The sequence below is a fragment of the Orcinus orca genome, chromosome 1, assembly GCF_937001465.1.
Source record: "Orcinus orca chromosome 1, mOrcOrc1.1, whole genome shotgun sequence".
NCBI lineage: Eukaryota > Metazoa > Chordata > Mammalia > Artiodactyla > Delphinidae > Orcinus > Orcinus orca.
In genome coordinates, this window is record NC_064559.1 from 157,693,240 (window position 1) to 157,714,170 (window position 20,931).

The 20,931-nt window shown below is 39.7% G+C and overlaps 1 pseudogene; it reads left to right on the plus strand.

Moving 5' to 3' along the window:
• The window catches only part of LOC101278932 (very-long-chain (3R)-3-hydroxyacyl-CoA dehydratase 1-like), a 150,109-nt pseudogene extending 129,618 nt beyond the window's left edge, over positions 1–20,491 (plus strand).
• Positions 20,492–20,931: the final 440 nt, after the last annotated feature.

The window sequence follows — 20,931 nt, forward strand, 5'->3', positions numbered from 1 at the left end:
GGGGGCACTGGGGGCCACCCATCCCAGCCTAGCTCATCACCAGGCAACTCAGAGAGAACCTCTGGGGGTCCTCTGGCTGGCCATCTTGTTTGTCTCTTCGCAGACTCACCATGACCAAAACTAAACTCTTGATTTCTCCCCCAACCCCGAACCTGCTCTTCCCACAATTGCCCCATCTCAGGAAATGGCAATTATATTTTTTTAGTTGCTCAGGGCAAAAACCCCGGGGGCATTCTTGATGTACCTATTTTTCTCACACCCTACATCCAAACCATCAGCAAATCCTGTAAACTACATTCAAAGTTATCTGACCTTGCCTTCTCCTTGCCTTCCCTGTTACTACCATGGGCTAAGCCACCACCACACTTCCCTTAGATTTTTGCATCATGTCCTCACTCATCTCATAGCCACCCCCTTTGCCTGGATGGTCTATTCACCACCCAGGACCCAGGGCAATCCTTTAAAATGCTCCCTGCCTTGACTCAAAACACTCCCAAAGTTTTCATTTGGAGTTAAAACCAAAGACTTTTTACATGACCCCTACCCTCACTCAGCCTGCTCACTCGACCCTAGACATACTCCCTTTTCACTGTTCTCAAAGAATCCAAGCGGGCTCTTGCCCCAGGGGCTTTGGTAGGGCTTTCTTTGCTCTGAGGCAGGAAGTTTCTTCCCTTTGGCAAAGGCTTGGCTTAGTCCCTTACATCATTCAGGTGTCTGCTCAAGCATCTCTGATGAGAGACGGCTTCCCTGTGCACACTCTAGTAAATGCTAACCCTCTCTCCCTCACTCCCTATCACCCTTACACAGTTGTATTTTTCTCCACAACACTTAATACCCCCGACCTATTATGTACCCAGTATATATTTGTTATTACATTTATTACGCCTTTCACCTCTAAAACAGAGTTAATCTTTGTGTGGTCAGAGACATTGTGTTTTACACTAAAGTATCTCCAGGAACTAGAATGGTATCTGGCACATGGTAGGCACTCAGTACATTTGTGTTGATTGAATGAATGAAGAAGAGTCAGTGAATGAACACCTCACTTATCACACTGGAAAACTTAAAAAGATTAGTAATACTTAGTGGTGGTGAGGATATGAGGCAATAGCATCATACTCTGTTGGTGGAAAGATAAATTGAGACAAACACTTTAGAGAGCTATTTGGCACTTGGAAATACCCATCAAAATAAAAGATAAATATTCCTTTTGCTCCAGCAACTCAATTTCTAGGAATTTCCCCCATAACAATACTAGTTCACAAAGATATATGGCCAAAAATAATTAAAGAAGTATTTTTTTAAAAGAATAAAATAAATCACAACACAGAGTACTAACTACTAATCTAAAAATTAAAATATACAAATGAACTTATTTACAAAACAGAAATAGACTCACAGACACAGAAAACAAACTGATGGTTACCAACAAGGAAGGGGGGGGAGATAAATTAGGAGTTTGGGATGAACAGATACACACTACTATATATAAAATAGATAATCAACAAGGACCTACTGTATAGCACAGAGAATTATACTCAATATTTTGTAATAACCTATAAGGGAAAAGAATCTGAAAAAGAATATATATATGTGTATGTATAATTGAATCACTGTGCTGTACACCTGAAACTGACATGATACTGTAAATCAAGTATACTTCAATTAAAAAAAGGGTAAAAGAAATCAAAACAAGCTTCATGCTCATTAGTAAGGAATTGGTTAAATAGGTTTCGGTGCCTTGGAACATAGCTTTGAAGGTCAGCAAGGCTGATCTATATGTTAAAGCTACCTGGGATGTGTTGTTGAGGGGAAAAACAGTAGGTTACAGAATTGTCTGAATAGAATGAGCCTTCTTACTTTTTCAGAGAAGACATGACGCAGACTTACATGTACAGATTTACATGTGTGCATGCTTACGTGCATCAGACGGTACCTGGTAGGATGTCATCAAACTGGAGCAGTGATTATCTCTGAGGGGGAGTGGGGAGGTGACTTTGCTTCCTGATTCAAGCACTTCTGTGCTATTTGAATTTTTCCATCAACACCTGCTTTATTTAAAAATTATTTTCAAGTGCCATATTTCCCAGAAAAGCCTAAAAGAGCAATGAAGATAGATACGAAGACTTGTCTGAACCTTGGCTCTGCAACTTACTAGCTTGTGACCTTCAGCAGTCAATGTAACCTTTCCAGAAATCAAATCCGTTCCTTGACAAGGAAGCAGACAGCGTATGACTCCCACCTGGCCGTACGAAGGGGGACCTTCTTGGACAGTGAGCCACACACTGAGGAGCAGTAGATAACGGACTAGATGGGATTTGGGGAGAGGGTTAGCATAATGCTGTTTCATGTCATTGGATATTGACGTTAACAGGCTCCATAAAGCTCTTCCCCTTTTTACCCAGGATGTGAACCAGACGTCTTTAAGATTGCAGCAGTTAATTTTATCCATCCAGGCTTCTCAATCGATGCTTTTACTTGGAAGATATTTATGTTTAGGATGCTGAAACTCTTCCCCCTCCACAGTCAGGTCCCCAGGGCATTCGAATACCACTTTCTAGAGTTAAGTGCTGAGACCTTGGATCCTTGATGTGAGAAACAATAAATAATAATGACTGCAGCGCTTGGCAAATATAAAGCTTTGTGCAAAGTTGTAGAAAGAATGCTCAAGCACGCGGAATGAACACAAGAAACAGAATCGAATGCTCCCAGCTCTTGATCCTAGCAATTAGAAGTGAAAACAGCCTCTATAATTTTTGAATGTTGGACCGTCCCCTTCCAAGCATTTTGTATATCAATTGTCACTGCTTATTAGGGTGTGTTTCCTTTTCTTTTCAGTCCCTGTCCCCCTATTCTTCCTTTCCTCACCAACCTCATTATGCTTAAGGTTCAGTTTACTCCTAAAATACTGCAGATGACTCAGTTTTCTCTCTCTCAGGGCCCCCAATTTCCCATCTTATCCAGAATATTCAACTTTTCATAACACATTTTCAACTTGTCCATCTTCTGCTTAAATGCTTCCTACTACGTGCAGGAGTCAGTCTAACTTTCTTAAAACTGGCACTCAAGGACTCCTCTGTAACCTGAATACCGCAGTTTGCCGTAAGAGAAAGAGTAGATTATGCCCTGTTAAGAGACTCGGGTTCAAGTTAAAGCTGATTAGCTTGTTTGGATTTCTTGACCTCTTTTAGCTTCAATTTTCTCATTTGTAAAGGGGGATTAATAATAATATCTACCTCTCAAGATTATTGTGAGGAGCAAATGAATTCGTGCTGGTGAAAGCCCTCTGTAAGCAGCAAACATTGTAAAATATAATAGCAGTAATATTTATTGAGCACTTGAACGAAATGCTAGGTGGTGTACTTGCTTACTAAATCCCACAACAACCTAGGACGCCTATTACTATTTCCACTTTGCCAGTAAGATAACCAGGTACACATGGGTTCTAATGCATCCTAGGGACACAGCGACAGTGGCTGAGCTGAGGGTCCAGCACAGGCTCCAGTCCTCGAGCCCACGCTTTCGCCACTCTGCGGCTGTCACAAAGAGACAGCCATTCAGGCAGCGCTCCCCTCTCAGAGTTTCAGAACTTTGCCACACTCATCCCTACCTCCCGTCCATCTGATCTCTTCTTCGTTCCTTTCCACAGAGCCAAATCCTTCACAGCCCAGTTCAACTCTCAGCCTTTTCAACAAATCTCCTTTGACCACAGTCCCTACTGAAACCTCCATTCATCCCTAGCCCAGCACTTCATTGCACTTACCTCGTATTTGTCTTCTCTGTGGGCTCCTGCAGGCCAGAAGGATTGAATTCCTCTGTTTTCCCAGCATTCAGCACAACAGAAGGTGCTCAATGAGCAGTTCTTGAATAAGTAAGTATTAACTAATTTGGTATTCTTCAACTTTACACATTTATGTAAATTGGAGCAACTGTTAGAAACATTTCTGTGCCCTGTGCCAGGCCTGCTGAATCAGCAGCTCTGGAGGTGGGTGGAGCCAGGGAATCTATGCTCAACAAGCAAAGCAGGTGATTCTCATGATCAGGTAAGACTGAGAAGGGCTGGTCTAATTCAATGGCTGTTAACCAGGGTACACACCTGAATGTCTTGGGAAGCTTTTCACACCAGGCAAGCCCATCTTCAACTCCACCCATCTCAGAGATTCTGATTCATGAAATCTAGACTATGTTTTGAAGAAGCTTCTTAGATGATTCCTATGCTTTCCTTTCCAACTCCTGCCTCAGTTAGAACCCATTTCTCATTGGGTTATGCACTATGATGTGCAATCCTTCACCCCCCCACCCCAAAAGAGACTAAAATATTGATGATAAGTATCATGACCCATAATTTTGAATCCAACACAATGCCAAGGACATAATGGTGTTCCACAGGAAATTGTTTAGTTGAATTAGAAGGTCTATTCCATTCCCTTATCCATTTCCCACCTAACTAGCTTTTGACCCTACCATGTATCCAAACCTATTCCTGGTTTAATTTACTTGTGTCTTTTCATTTGCCTGCTTAGCTATCTCTCTACACTGGAATCCATGGTAAGTGACTTCAAAACCTACCCTCATTAGAATCCTACATCCTTTCAATCAGTACATTCTGATCTATTCAGACTACTGACGTAAGCCCTGCATCACATTTGAAGCGTACCCTGGCTGCCAGCAAACCTCTGCCCTGCCCTTGGTAATGATATATACCCAACAATTTCAATTCTACTGTAAATGAATCCTGGGTCTCCTTGTGATAGGACTGATTGGACATAGGAGGAGGACTGCTCACCAAGAAAAATTCTCCCCAACAGACCTGCCCGGGTGCCTAGAATTTCTAATAGAACAACTGTACATGTTCTTACCTTCAGAACAATGTAAACATAACATGGAGCATATTAACATCCATAAACGCTCACTAGTTTCTCCAGTAATTTCAGAAGTAGGTCATGAGGACAGAACATGGGTCTAGTGAGCTTTGTTAGATGGCAGAAGAGAAGGCTGGTCTGTCTAGCACTGGAGGGCAGGGACTCAGACAAGACACCCTGAAATACTTGTATTTGTGACCACCCAAGACGGGTGTAGAAAAGGGCAGAGATATTTGATGAGGCTGGAAAAGGGAGGCCCAAAACATAGCTCACGTGCAACACTTTTTCTGAGAACACAGGAATGAAATAGGACACTGTCTGACCATTCAGTTTATATAATTTCTAACTTCATGTTCTCCCTCAACCCAGTAATTTCAATATGCTGATACTTGTTACGCATCTGTTTTTTTCATCCTCTCCTTGGCCCTCTCAGACCCACTCTCTTTTCACTGCCTTGTCTCTAAGACCCTTTAAACATGCTATTGCTCCTCAGGCCTTGATCTTCACTCCTTCAACTCTCCTTGGATGTGAGATGTGTTGGTCAAGAAGAAAAAGACAGGAAAAAAGGCATCAACTTAGAATCCATCATTTGTCTGTTCTATAGGTGATGTGCGTGTGTGTATGTGTGTGTGTGTGTGTGTGTGAGAGAGAGAGAGAGAGAGAGAGAGAGAGAGAGAGAGAGAGAGACAGGCTAATTGATTCTGTATTTTCCTCAAAGAGAATGGGGACCTCCCTGCTGTACTATGAAATTATACAAGAGGTTTGAATATTTTTCTTTTCTTTCACTTTTTTCTTTCTTTGCTTTCCCTTCCTCCCTTTTCCTTACTTTGCTCTGGATTATAATAAAGGCTAAACAATGCACCATTGTATACAGGGTGCCCACGAGCTGCCACGCTGGCTGCCGGTTTTAGTCCTGATGTGATCAAGAATGGTTGAGTTACAAAGCCACTGAAAAAACCGGTTTTCTACAGGAAATAGAAAATTATTAAAATCAGGCCTCCTCAGATGCCCTGGCTTAGGCTGGCCGCCTGCCAGATAAGCCTGGCTGGGAGAGGAGGAGGAAGCCAGCAGATGGGATCCTCCTGCCAGGCTGGGGGGGCACCGCAGGGGCTGGAGAGGCAGCTGTCATCGTGCAGATAAAAGAATCTCCCTGCAGCTTCTCCTAGGACACCAGAATTACTCTTTTTAATTCCCAGGTTTTCTAGGGAGTGCCATTTGTGGATTGTGGCTATTGGTGGGCTCCCAACCTATATTTTAACTTACCTGTGATCTACTTGCAGCTTTTCTCCAACAGAATAAAATGTTACTAAGACCTTCATGGAGTCTTGGGTTCTAAGCCCAATAGAGTTCTTTAACTTCCGATACCCACCCCCCATGAATTGTGAACGGAAATGAAATAACACCTAATAACTGACAAGTATTGCTGTTGTTATCACCCCAGCAGCGGGGTACCCAGGACAACTGGCCTCTCTTATTACCCATGGGTTTGGACACTGCTCCGTTCAGGACCTAAGGGCCTCAGGAGGCACCGGCCTGGCTCGCTAGTCTTTCTGCTGGCCCTGTAATGATGGCTAACATTTTCTGAAGGTGTACTTGGACCAGCAATTGTTCTACCCACTTTGAATCCTCACAGATCCCCTCTGAGGTGGTTACTACTCTCGTCTTTACCTTACAGGTTAGGAAGCCAGGGCACAGTGGGGTTAAGTCACTTGACCAAAGTCAGTGTTGGCTGGTAATCAGAACGGGGTCCGGGTTGGGTTTCATGGCCAGATGCATAAGGGCAGTGCCACAGGACCTGTGCTCTTTCTTGTCGAAGGAAGTTTTTAATATGTAATTTCAGAATGTTAGCATCTAATGCGGTGCTGGGAATTTGGGAAACAAATGAAAGACCACTACTGAGGAACAATAAGGGGCAGAAAGAAGCAGGTCGGAATGTGTTTCTGGCGCAGGGAGCAAAGGCATCTATGGTCAGCCTCTCACTGGGATGAAGTGTGTCAGCCGAGATTAAGACAATGGTCTAGGCCTGTGTCCACTACATTTCCTCAGACCCTGTGTTTCCCTCTCCTCCAGGCTCCTGCCTAGCTGACTCCTCCGGATTTTCTGAAGAGCCTCTGGGTCTAGATTTCTTCCTTTCTCTTTCTACCATTTCCAACACAAGAATTGTCGTTAGCGTTTACGGAACTCAACACTGTGTGAAGCACTGTGTATACCATTTATTATTTGACTCCAACAGCGACTCTATGAAATATGCACTATTATTTTCTCCAGTGTATGATGAGCGAGATGAGGCTCAAAGAGGTTAAGAGATTTGCCCAAGGTCACATCTCTAGCCCACAGGCAGGGGAGCACAGGTTTGAGTCGAGGCTGGCTTCCTCCAGAACCCAGTTTTATCCATTTGAGATCAAAATGGATATTAAGTTTGACCTTGGAAGGAAAAAAAAGTGAGAAAACCTGTGGGGATTATTAGCAACATCCCAGCCCAAATTTCTTAATCTCCCATCTCAGTAAATGACCCCAGTATGCCTCAGGCCATCCAGAAACCCTGACCCCTCTATCCTCAAGTGTAATTCATCATCCACTCTTGTCAGTTCAGCCTCCTATGTAACCCCTGAATCCACCCACTTCTTTGTCTGCTCTCTGCTCTGGTCAGGTCATCATCCCTTCTCACCTGGCCTGCTGCCTCCTGCATGATCTGGCCTCTGCCTCTTTCTCTTGCCTCTTTTCTTACCTCTCGCCCATCTACTCTATGAAACAGTTATACTGAACCACTTCGAGGTCTTCTCAGATGTTGTGTCCTGTCACCTGTCTCATGCAGGTCGCTAGATAAACTGTTCCCTCTGCCCATGCACTTTCCCACAGTTCTCCTCGTTGCCTGGCTAACCCCACTAATTTTTCAGGGCTCAGCTTAGATGTTACTTCCTCTGAGAAGCTTTTGCTTAGTCCCCCAAGTCTCAGTTAAGGGTTCCTGTAACACCCACCTAGCTTGAACTTCACCTATCATACCATGTCCATTTATTCGTTTATATTTGCCCTTAAATTAAAAGCTCAATGACGGCAGAGTTCATCAATATCCCCAGTACTTAACGCAATAGATATTTGTGGAATGAATGAATATATACATGTATTAGGATTCTCTAGACAAACAGAACCAATGGGATGTATATAGAGAGAGGTACATTTATTATGAGGAACTGGCTTACATGATTACGGAGGCTTTCATGTCCCCAAATCTACAGGGTGAGTCAGCAAGCTGGAAACCCAGAGAGCTGATGGTGTGGTTCCAGTTGAAGGCCAGCAGACTTAAGACCCAGGAAGAACTGATATCTCAGTACAAGTCCACAGATGGGAATAATTCTCTTAGTCAGGGGAAGGTCAGCCTTTTTGAGCTATTCAGGTCTTCAACTGATTGGGTAAGGCCCACCACATTAGGGATTTACTTTACTTCACTCAGTCTACTGGTTTATACATTAATCTCATCCAAAAACACCCTCACAGAAACATCCAGAATGTTTGACTAAATATATGGGCCCCCTGTGACCCAGTCAAGTTGACACATAAAATTAACCATCACAATACATGAGTGAGTGAATGAATGAATGAATAAATGAATAAACAAAAGAATGAGCAAATGGTCCCAGTATTCTCTACTGGTCCCCAGCTAACTGTATGCAACTCCTTTGTTCTCTCCTTCCAAAGTCACTGCCATTGGTCAGCAGTGGGGAAGGTAAGATCTAGACTTTCAGTAGCTGAAGAATAAAAATGGAGTGTCTGCTCTTCCGGTAGTTCTCTGCTTTGATTGCCCTATTCTCTTTCGTCTGCAAACATACTGATTCAAATTCCAAAAAAGTATGAGGTCAACCCCCAACTCCCACCTCAGTCCCACTCCACTTCCAACCATACCTGGGAATGGTGATCACTGCACCAGGTGGGCAACATCTACTCTACTACACTTCCCTCCTGTTAAATACCAACAGAAAAGGTTAAATATGCAACAAAAAAAACCCCAGAGATACCTGTGTACACCAGTGAGAACACCCAGAATGATTTTGTCCCCAGCACAAAAGCACCATTGTTATCTGCCTTCTTCTGTCCTTCTGTTCACATAGTTATATTACCAAGAGACTTTATTTATTTTTAAACATCTTTATTGGGGTATAAATGCTTTACAATGGTGTGTTAGTTTCTGCTTTATTACGAAGTGAATCAGCTATACATATACTTATATCCCCATTACCTCCTCCCTCTACCAAGAGACTTTTTTTTTTATAAACATTTATTTAAATACTTAAAGACAGTGATATTGACTAATTAGACTTGGAATCAAATTGCCTCTGTTTCCTTTCTTCATTTTATTTTTGTAATTCACAAATTTTCATTTTTCATACTTTTTGTTTTGTTTTGTTTTGTTTTGCAGTACGCGGGCCTCTCACCGTTGTGGCCTTCTCCCATTGCGGAGCACAGGCTCCGGACGTGCAGGCTCAGTGGCCCTGGCTCACAGGCCCAGCCACTCCGCGGCATGTGGGATCCTCCCGGACCGGGGCACGAACCTGCATCCCCTGCATCGGCAGGCAGACTCTCAACCACTGCGCCACCAGGGAAGCCCTACCAAGAGACTTTAAATCAACATTCAAACAATTATTGAGTGTCTACTATGTGGCAGGCACTGGTCAAGGCCTGAGTGATACAGCAGGGAAGAACATAGACAAAATCCAAGTCTTTATGGAACATATAGGGAAGGTAAATATCCAGATCTGATTATTCTGATTGATTTTTTAAAAAATCAATCTATTTACATTATAGCATGCTAGTGCTTACTTTTTACCAAAGAAACTGCTCCTGGCATAAAAACTTGGGGCAAACACCTTCCACTTATCTAGCTCAGGCCTATCCTTCCATATTTCATATGGCATAGTATAGCTACTAGAGCATCTCCTGCAAAATCTCTATTACGCAGCACGATGCCTGGCACGTGAAGACTTCTTTTTCTAGTAGTAGAAAGGCTTGTATTGATTTATCTATCCTTTCTGTAGTAGATTGCACAAACGACCACAATTCCTCACTCCTCCCCGTATTCACGTCCTGTTCAATGTGGCTTCGCAGCCCTTCCCATTAAGAGATGGAGTCAATTTGTCCTCCCCTCAGATCTGGGCTGAACTTGTGACCTGTTTTGGCTAATAAAACTCAGTGGAAGTAATGGTGTGCCAGTTCTGAACCCAGGTGACAAGAGACCTTGAACATTTCCACTCACTCTGGAAACCTGTCCAGCTGCTGTGTAAACAAGACTGTGCCAGTCAACTAAGGATGAAAGGCCAAAAAGAACAAGACAAGCTATCCCAGCTGGGGTCCTGTAGATTAGACAGACCTCAGCTAAGCTGGATGCTGACTGCAGATACACATGAGTGAGCCCCAATGCTACGAGAAGAACTGAGAAGCTAAGCCCAACCCAAACTGCTATGAAGAACTGTGAGCTAAATAAATGGCTGTTGGTTTGAGCCACAGGGTTTTAAGGTAGTTTGTTACACAGCAGAAGCTAACTGATACACTATTTGGTTCCTTCCTCTTGTAAGCAACAAATCAACTACCACATTCTTACAGATGTTAGGATGGCTACAATGGGGATACCATCTGTATGCAAAAATAGATAACCCTGGTCCATAGAAAGACTGTACTCATAACTTGACTTCAGAACAAATGGAACTAACAGATTTCGGCAAAATCATGAGCTGCCGTTTTAAAGTGCAGAAATTCATATTTTTCTTTAAATTCACATATCTCTTTTTAAATTGGAAGACAAATTGAATTTGGAAGACTGTATCTATTTGGATCTACATTTACCAAGCTTCTTGATGAAATTCAGCCTTTTTTTCCTCATTCCTAAATCCTTTACTTTAATAGTAATTGTGTTTATTTACTTATTTTTGCCAAAGATAGGATATCTTTTAAGTGCTCTGACCAAAACAAGATAGCACATTCCTTGAGTTTACGTCTTTATAAGTTAAGTAAAAGTTCACTTCCATTTAGCTATCTTGAGAGTCTGAACATTCTTTAGATTTTCTTTGATAAAGTTCTCTTTTAATTTTTGGCCAAATTATATTCAATTCCAAGTTAAAGATAAAGAAGAATTCTTGAGCTCTTTTAGTTCTCTCTTTGTACAAATCAGACTTTTTTTTTAATATGGAACAATGGCACTGGACTTATTTGATCACTAAAGTAATCAACTGAAGGCCCAAAGCTGGAGGGGTTGGATATGTAAGTGTCAGAATGCTTTTATTTATAGAGTGACATCAGTTCTGCATGTCAATGTCTTAAATGCTGAATCCTACTCTTCTCCACTCCTGCATCAATTCCGCAGCTCCGGGACATTGTAGTTTACTGCTCTTAGATAACTATCTAAATTGCTCTTGAGCACCAGTACATTGTTCTCCCTGGGCCCATTCTAGGTCTCTTGAATTCTAGACTGCAGTTTATAGTGGATGCTGATATAGTCACCTCTTTCTGGGGCCATCCTGGACCTGACCATCCCTAACTGCTGTTACATGTGTTGCAGTGTGCCAAGTTCTAAGCACACCCTAGTTTATGAGATGTCAATGGACTGTCTACATCATCGTAGCCTACAAATTCTGAAATACAGAATGGGCCTAATCATCTCACGATCCCTTCATTCCAAGCTATTTTATGACTGAGAAGAAATTACTTCAAGGAGGACCCAGTATTAGGACTCTTTTTATATCTGCTGGTTTCACAGAAAATGTTAAAAGCTCCTGTCCTAGGCCATCCAGGGTATTTGGTTACCCAACCAAGATATAAACGCCTAGATTTTCTGCAGTCTCAATTGCCAGTCTCTCATTTGCTTCAAAGTGAGAAGGACATTTTTCCAAGTACAAAATTATAAAAATAAAAATTGATATATAGAATCAACCATTTCCTTCCTTATCAATTTATGCATTTTAAAATGTGGCAAAAGATACTGTGAACTACCTATTGAATCAACCGTGAATGAAAAAGGGAAGGTATAGATAAATTTTATTATTAACAGAACTGACTGTAAATTTGCCAGCAGTTTTATTTTCTAGCATTGAAGACACTGAGTCATCTTGAGGTAGCCCTCTGCTCTGGAACAGAGGTAGCAGCCAGCATCACTCGCCTTTCTTTTCCTCCCCTTCTTTCTCTCTTAAACACAGAGATGCAGTCTGAAGCATTAGAAGCCATCTTGTAATCATGAAACAAAAAGTATGGAGACAAATGCCAACACTAAAAATGGCAGGGAGGAAATATAGAAAAAGCGTGGTCTTGGATGGCATCATTGCACAACTAACTGGACCACTGCCAGCAACTTCCCACCTCAGGATTCCTTGTTTTGTGAGAAAAATGAACTCTATTTCTTTAATCCTCTGTTAGGTCTTCTGTTATTTGCAGCTGAATATAGGGAAATTTTTACTTCTAGTGGTCACACAATGTTAGGAATCAGTTATAATTTGAACATTAAAGTGGTATTTTATTAATAGCCCTCACTGGTGACATAGACTGAGATTTTAGACATATTATAAATTAATTATTATACATACACTTAACCAGAACAATACCTTAATTACGTAGTTTGACCTCAACATGTATAACAACTTTTGAACACATCTATTATATATGATTTTCTCCTCTACAGGAAACACTTTTCTCTATCAGTAATGCACTATTAACATGATCTAGTTGTTGAGACATGCAAAAAAGCCTCAAGAGATCAGATTGGATGTTGTCATTGTTTTTGTTGAAATGGAATTCAACTTGTAAATATAATTATCCTTGGTTGTTAGAGCGATCACTTTTCATTTGAATTCTAGTCGTGTCTCTAGAACTTAAAAGGAAAGTGAAGAGTCTGAGGCAGGGTTTGGACATTCAGGTCATGAGAAAAAGCAAAAAGGGCTGGGGTTGGTTAGTACAGATAGTAGATGAGTGTGGAACACTTAAAATTAGCCTTCAGATCTATTAAGGGATATTGTTCAGAAAATGAGAGTCAGCTGTTCTCTGTCTTTTATGATGAAAACCCCCTATCAAGTGGGCTTATGTTTTTGCATCTGGAATTCAGAGTAGCCAAAAAGTACTCCCTCTTGGAAGGTGAATATTGAATATTCCTCCTGGAATTGAATATTTAGATAAGATTTGGATCTTACTCTCTGGAGATAGTGGCTTAAATTTAATTGATTCTCCAAAAAAAAAAAAAAAACCAAAAGCAATTAAATTCTGGGTCTCCTTATACCTTTTATTAATAAACAAGTAAACAGGGATGCATAGGATAGGGTCTCCCAAGACCCCCATCACATGCAAAGATGCTGAGCATTTATTCTTTAGGGACACCCAGGGTCTGTAAGTAAGAAGCAAGGAGGCAAAGGCCATCTAAGGTGGGAGACAGGCCTTGAAGCCTTTTGGCTCTCTGCCAGCCCCTAGAGAACTGCCCCTTTCCTCAGGTAGGAGGTAAAGCAGCTCTCAGTGGATGCACTGGTGTCTGAAGTCATTAAACAAAACCCTGAGCTTCTCTAGTTCTCTCTCTGCACTCAGTCTCATCTCTGAGAGGGTGGTGTCTGTGTGGTCCTGCCTGAAGGTATTGGTCAGAACTGACTGATTTCTCCAGGATGGTTCTGTGATTTTATCAACACGCATAATTTGTAAGCTCTGGATTACTTTCCTCTTAGTAAACCTTTCCTAGTACTGAGTAAACATCTTCCTGGGGAGGGAAAGCAAAATATTGCCACTCTCAAATTATGTTCATGTGCTATGCAAACCTTTAAAGTCTCAAGGAAGGCTGGGTGCCTGACTTCCAGGGAAAATGTCAGTGCACCTTGACTTGAGTACATAAAATAACAGTTAACTGGCGCCATCTGGAGGGAAAGAGGAGTCTAAACAATAAAGAAAATTTGAAAAACTTAACTAAAAATATGACATAGAGACATACCTCCGAGATATTGCAGGTTCCAGACCACCGCAATAAAGCGAGTGATGCAATACAGCAAGTCACATGAATTTTTTGGTTTCTCAGTGCATATAAAAGTTATGTTTATACTGTAGCCTATTAAGTGTGCAATAGCGTTATGTCTGAGAAAGCAATGTACATAATTAATTAAAAATACCTTATTATGGTAACTAGACTTATCACGATGATTATTTTGAAATGTACAGAAATACCGAATCACTATATTGTGTACTAGGAACTAACACAGTGTTGTAGGTCAATTATACCACAAAAACAAACAAACACACTCATAAGAGATCAGATTTGTGGTTACCAGAGGCAGGGAGTCGGGGGAGGAGGAACTGGATGAAGGTGATCAAATGGTACAAACCTCTAGTTATAAGAGAAATAAGTACTAGGGATATAATGTACAACACGATAAAGATAATTAACACTGCTGTACATTATATCTGAAAGTTAAGAGAGTAAATCTTGAGTTCTCATCACAAGGAAAAATTTTTTTCTATTTCTTTAATTTTGTATCTGTATGATATGATGGATGTTCACTAAACTTATTATGGTAATCATTTCATGCTGTATGTAAATCAAATCATTATGCTGTACACCTTAAACTTATACAATGCTCTGTGTCAACTATATCTCAATAAAGCTAGAAGAAAAAAATTTTAATAAAGAACTCCCAGAGATTTAAAAAAAACTTTGTTGCTAAAAAGTACTAACCATCATCTGACAATGCAGGGTTGCCACAAACCTTCAGTTTGTTAAAAAAAAAATTATCTGTAAAGTGTAATTAAGCAAAGCACAATAAAATGACGCATGCCTGTAAGTCCAAACATTATAGGAAAACAATTTTTTTTCTTTCTAGGAATAAAAAATTTGAAGAGAATTTCCTGCTTTTCTCCTTCCTTCTCTGAATGCACCTGTACCAGTCACAAGGGGGCTAGGGGACCTCAACATTAAACTAGATATCTTTCTCCAAATCAGGCTCTGCACTCAGTCATGGGTCTTCATCACACACGGTGACACTCCCATTACCAACTGGTACCACTTGTTGTGCCCTGTTAGTCATATTTGAAATAAATCTTGGAATTATACCGTGTCTCAAAGTGTCATCCACTGATAATTTCCATCAGAATCACCTGGAGTATTTAATAAAACTGCCGATTCATGGGCTTCAGTTTAGGCCTTCTGAATATGAATTTCTTTCATACTTTATTAGAATGATCAGTGGAAGGAAGTAAAGTTTGTTTTCTTATTTTATCAAACATTTATATAGAGAGCACTTGTTATGGGTTTGGCACTGTTCTGAGCCCTTTACAAATATTAATGTATCAATGCATGAGGTCTTCTCAACAACTGTAGGAATCTAGGTGCTATTATTATCCATCCCTGACTGATGATGGGAAAACCAAGATGCAGGGAGGTTAAGTAACTTCCCCAAGGTCACATGGCTAGTAAGCACATAGGGGATCCATTCAGGCATTCTGGCTCCGGAATATGAGCTCCTAACTACCATCCCAGGCTGCCTCACTTAGGTTAAATAATAGGAAATATTCTCATTTGGATTTTTTTAAACACTTCTATTTTGGCCTTCACATAATTTTAGTATATTTTTTCTATTTGCATCTAAAAATAGAAAATATAAATACAACTGTACCCAAGTAATGAAAACATACTGATATATTAGGGACTGTTCTCATTGCCTTGAATATAGTGACGAGAAATAGCAATTGGTTATAGTAATTAACATACACTGAATATTCACCATGTTTTATGTTCTGTTGTAAGCAATTTATTTTTAAAAATGTTTATGCCCTCCCCTTGAGTGTGGGCTGGGTCTAGTGACTTGCTTCTAACCAATAGAATATGGAGAAGGGAAAGGACATCTGTTAGTAATTTATTTAATTTTTTTGAGTGTTCTAGAGATAGGTACTATTGTAACAGATAGGTTAAAAGTAATAGAACAGAAAAAGATATACCATGTTAATACTAATCACAAGGAAACTGAAGTGGCTATATGATTATCAGACAAAAGAGATTTCAAAGCAAAGGTCAGTTCATAATGATAAGTGGGCCCACTCATCAAGAAGACACAATAATCCTAAATGTTTACAAACCTAATAACAAAGCTGCAAAATACATGAAGCAACAACTGATAGAACTGATGGAAGAAATAGATTAACCAACAGTTATAGTCAGAGGGTTCAACATGTCTCTCAATAAATGATAAAACAAGCAGACAGAAAATCAGTGAAGATATAGAAAACTTGAACAACACAACCAACCAACTTGACCTAACTGACATTCATAGAACTATCTACTCAGCAGTAGCAGAATATACATGTTTTTCAAATGTACAGGGAACATTTGCCAAGATAGATCATACTATGAGCCATTAAACAAGTATCAATAAATTTAAAGGGATTCATATCATACACAAGCATGTTCTCTTTCCACGTGGAATTACAGTAGAAGTCAACAGGAGAAAGATCTCTGGAAAATCTCCAAATATATGGAAAGTAAATAAAATACTTTAAAATAATATATGGATCAAAGAAAAGTCAAAAAGGAAATTAGAAGTATTTTCAATTGAATGAAAATGAAAATGTAACACATAAAAACTAATGGGAAGCTGCCAAAGCAGTACTTAGAGGGAAATGCATGGTATGAAATTTCTATATTAGAAAAGAAGATCTCAAATCAATGACCTCCATTTCCATCTTAACAAATTAAAGGGAAAAAAGAGTAAATTAAACCCAAAGTAAGCAGAAGACAGGAAATAATAAATATTATAATGGAAATCAGTAAAATAGAAAACAGAAAACAATAGAGTACATAAATTACACCAAAAGCTAGTTCTTTGAGATCAATAAAACTGATAACTCTCTAGCGAGACCGATAGGGAAAAGAGAGAAGATATAAGTGACATAATTACAGAGTTTACAGATATTAAAAGGACAATAAGGGAATATTATTAATTACCTTATGCTAAAAAAATTAGACCCCTTTGATGAAATGGATAAATTACATGAAAGATGCAAACTACCAAAGGTCACTCAAGAAGAAATGGATAACCTAACGAGCCATAAAGCCAATACAAAAATGAATTGTAATTAAATGCCATCCCACAAAGAAAACTACAGGCCCAAATGGCTACACTGGTGAATTATACCAAACATACAAGGAAGAAATAATACCAATTCTTCAAAAACGCTTCCAGAAAATTAAAAAGAAGGGAATTCTCCCCAGTTCATTCTATGAGGCAAGCATTACTCTGATACCAAATCTAGACAAAGATATTTGAAGGAAACTACAGCTGATTTTCCTCATGAACATAGATATAAATATTCTAAATGAAATGTTAACAAATCAAATTAACCGCATATAAAAGGATAACATACCATGACCAAGTGGAGTTTACCCTAGGAATGCAAAGTTGGTGCAATATTTTAAAAAATAAATCAATGTATTTTACCATACTAATAGACTGAAAAAGAAAAATCATATGCTTATCTCAATAGACACAGGAAAATCATCTGACAAAATCTAACTTCCATATTCAACACATTGACCCATAGAGTCACTGCAATCCCAATAAAAATCTTCACATGATATTTTTGGTAGAAATTGATGGGCTTATTCTAAAAATAAGAATATTTTTATTCTTATCGAACATTAACTTATTTTAAGACAAGAAATTAAAACTATAGTATAATTAAGACAATATGGTATTGATGTAAAGATACACAGGTCAGTGGATCACAGAGTCCAGAAATAGACCCACATATATATGATTAACTGATTTCTGACAAAGGTACTAAAATAATTCAGTGGAGAAAGGATAGTGTTTTGAGCAAATGGTGAAGGAAAGAAAGAAAGAAGAAAGAAAGGGAAAGAAAGAGGTAGAAGGGAAGGAGGAAAGGAAGGAAGGAAGGAAGGAAGGAAGGAAGGAAGGAAGGAAGGAAAGAAGGAAGGAAGGAAGGAAGGAAGGAAGAAAAGAGGTAGGGAGGAAGGAGGAAGGAACACACACACAACTTTAATCCATTCCTTGTACCATATACAAAAGTTAACTCAAAATGCATCATAGACCTAAACATAAAACCTAAAACTGTAAAATTCCTACAAGAAATAGTAAGAGAAAATCTTTGTGACCTTGGGTTAGGCAAGAGTTTTTTAGACACAACACCAAAAGCACAATCTATGAAAGAAAAAAAATACATGTTGGACTTTATCAAAATTAAAAACGTCTGCTGTTTGAAGACCCTGTTAAGATAATGAAAAACCAAGTGGCAGACTAGTTACTAGTTTGTTAATGATAAGTCTGTAATTTATCTGATAAAGAATTTGTATGCAGAATACCTAAAGAACTTTCAAAACTTAATAACAGGAAAAAAAAACAATAAAAAATGGGTAAAAGATTTGAACAGATACTTCATCAGAGAAGATATAAGGATGGCAAATAAGCACACGCAAAGATGCTTATCATCATAGTCTTTAGGGAAATGCAAATTAAAACAACAATGAGATACTAATACACACCTTTTGGAATGACTAACATTCGAAAGACGGGGCATACCGAGAGTTGACCAGGATGTAGAGGAACTAGAACTCTCATACACTGCTGGTGGGAATGTAAAATAGTAAAATCCTTTTGAAAAATAGTTGGCCATTTCTCAAAAACTTATACACCATATGACCCAGCCATTTCCATTCGAGGTATTTACCCAAGAGAAAATAAAGCTTGTGTCCATACAAGGATACGTAAGTGTTTCTATAGGCTATATTAATCTTCTATTGCTGCATGACAAAATGCCCACGAATTTTAGCAGCTTAAAAACAACATACACTTATCTCAGTTTCCATGAGTCGGGAGTCCAGTCATGGCTTAGCTGGATGCTCAGGATCTCACAAAGCTGCAACCAAGGTGTTGGTCGTGCTGCAGTCCTTTCTGGAACTCAGGCATTTTTCCTAACTCACATGGTTGTTGACAGATTCAATTTCTTGTGGTTATAAGGCCAAGGTCACTATTTTATTGCTGGCTGTCACCCAGAGGCTACTCTCAGCTCCTAGAAGCAGTGAGCAGTTCCTGGCCATGCAGCCTTCTTATTTTTACAACATGGCAGCTTACTTCCTCAAAGCCAGCAGGAGAATCTCTCTCCAGTCTGCTAAAATGGAGTCCTATATAATGTAACATAATTGACAAAGGTGGCTATCCAATCACCTTTGTCATATTCTATTGGCTAGAAAAAAGTCACAGGTTCTGTTCACACTCAAGGAGAAGGGATTATACGAGAGCATGACTCACTGTGTCATCTTAGGGTGAAATTCCACAGCAGTTTTTATATTTGTAACAGTCTCCAGTTGGAAACAACTCAAATGTCCATTAACAGGTGAATGGATAAACAAATTGTGGTATATCTATATAGTAGAATACTACCCAGCAATAAAGAAGAATGATATACACAAAACATGAATCAATCTCAAAATAATTGTGCTGAGTGAAAGAAGCCAGAAAAAACCAAGTATTTACAGTGTGATTCCATTTATATAAAAATCTGAAACACACACACTAATCTATAATGACAGAAAGCAGATCAGGGATCAACCAGGAATGAGAATCAAGGGCAGGAAGTGCCCAGACAGGAGAGAGACATTACACAGAGGAAGGAGGAAACTTTGGGGGGCGACAGATATATTCACAATCTGAATAGCAGTGATGATTACATGGCTGTAACATATATCAAAACTTATCAAACTGTACACTTGATCCTGCATGCAGCAACTAAAAAAAAAAAACGATCCCGCACACTGCTACTAAGGATCCCGCAACTGGCAATGAAGATCCCACGTGCCGCAGCTAAGACTCAGCTAGCCAAATAAATAAATATTAAATAAATAGTTCAATTAATTGTATGTCAACCATACCTTACTGAAGCTGTTTAAAAAACAAACCAAAAAAATCTCTAACATCTTCTTCCAGAATCAATTCTCTCAAGATATTCCTGCTTGCTAATAAAAGCTTCCCTTTTTGTCACTTTTAAATTACCAATTTGCTAAGTTTTCCAAATTTATTTTTTACAGCAGATTCTAAGACAGTGAAACAGGAGCTTTTGTTTGAGGTGGAAAAACTGTGGCAACTGTTGCTATGTGAGTCTTATGAGATATCCGGAAATGGAGTCTATCTGGTTGGCTTATACTTTGAAGGTTTAGTGGGAGAGTCAGATGTGCAGATGGACAACTTCAATATAATATAACTGCACACACCAACACACACTCTATGGAGAGCCTGGGGTGGGTATGTGGTGTGCAGAGAAGACTTTGTGGAGACAGCGCCTGAATTAAGTTTCAGGGGATGAATGGCAGTTGGCCAAGTGAAGAAGGGAAAAGGCATTCCAGGTACAGAAAATGGCATAAGCAACAGCAAGGAAGCAGGAAAGAGCATGTTACACATGGGAAAGCAGAAGGAATTTAGGCACAAGGTGGGGAGTTGTGGTGGATCAGGTTGGAGAGGGTGGGTGATGGCTGACATGATGGACATTATGATTTGGACATTACCTTTCAGGCAGAAAATTTCAGCACTCTGAAGAATTTTAGGCAGGTAAATGATATCACCGAAGAAAAGAATAATCTCATCTGTGGACGAAAAGGACTTCGTAATACACAGTGATGGTAAGGACCGGAATGAGAAGATGGATTTAAGACATCTAAAGGGCTTACAATATTTTGTAAGTCCTCGTGATCAACTGGCCATAAGTGAAAGAGAGAAGTCTATAGTGATCCCCAAGGTTTTATCTTGGGGTCCTTCCATTAACTGAAAAGAGGAGCACAAGAGGCAGAAGGAGGTCTTCTGGGGTGGGATGAAGAGAAAGAAATGAGTTTAAGCTGGGCTTATTGAGTTTCAGATGCATCGGGAAGTTGAAGCAAAGATGCCTTTTAAGGCAGGGAGAAAAAGGTCAGAGAATGAGAATACACGTGGGTGGTAAAACTCTCATGGTGGCGGGACTGTCCCAGAAAAATGTGTAGAGAAGAGCATTGGACTAGAGCCCAAAAAGCCTTCCACTAAGGGCTAGGGGTAGAAGGGAAATCCCTACTGAAGACCCCCAATGA